Source organism: Heliangelus exortis, chromosome 5 (genome assembly GCF_036169615.1).
Source record: "Heliangelus exortis chromosome 5, bHelExo1.hap1, whole genome shotgun sequence".
Classification (NCBI taxonomy): Eukaryota; Metazoa; Chordata; class Aves; order Apodiformes; family Trochilidae; genus Heliangelus; species Heliangelus exortis.
In genome coordinates this window covers 23,380,701-23,381,291 of record NC_092426.1, presented here as the reverse complement: position 1 = coordinate 23,381,291, position 591 = coordinate 23,380,701, and positions in this window count along the sequence as shown.

The following is a 591-nucleotide window of genomic DNA, read 5'->3' as shown; positions in this document are numbered from 1 at the left end:
TTACATCATCCACTGGTTTATGAATGTGAGGAAAAACTTTAGAGTGCAACAGAGCACTGGAACAGGCTGCCAAGAGAGGTTGTGGAGTTGTCTTCTCTGCAGATACTCAGGACCCACCAGGATGCAATTTCGTGCAGCCTGCTCTAGGTGAACCTGCTTTAGCAGAGGGGTTGGACTTGATGATCTCCAGAGTTTTCTCCCAAACCTCATTATTTCATGGTTCTGTGATTACACACAAGCTCTGAATCAAGAGGATTTAGGGTGTCTTCCTGTTGGACCATGGTGTCTTCAGCCACCGACCTATCTGTACAATGTGCTTTAAATTTGAGCCTTTTTAATTGAAGACTGGGGTGGAAATAACTATATTTCTTTTGGCAAACACTGTGCTGAATTTTGCCATAATTTTTTTTGCTCCTTAATAATTTTTTTTTCTGTTGCGGTATCTAGAACTGTAGTATCATTCCTGGGTTCTTAGCACTTCCTGGACTGAGAAAAGTGGAGTAGTTTGCAGTAGATGAGAGCCAAGTCATGATGGCATATATGTTTTAAAGCTCTAATCTGTTTCTCTTTCGTCCTTTTCACTGCTCTTGG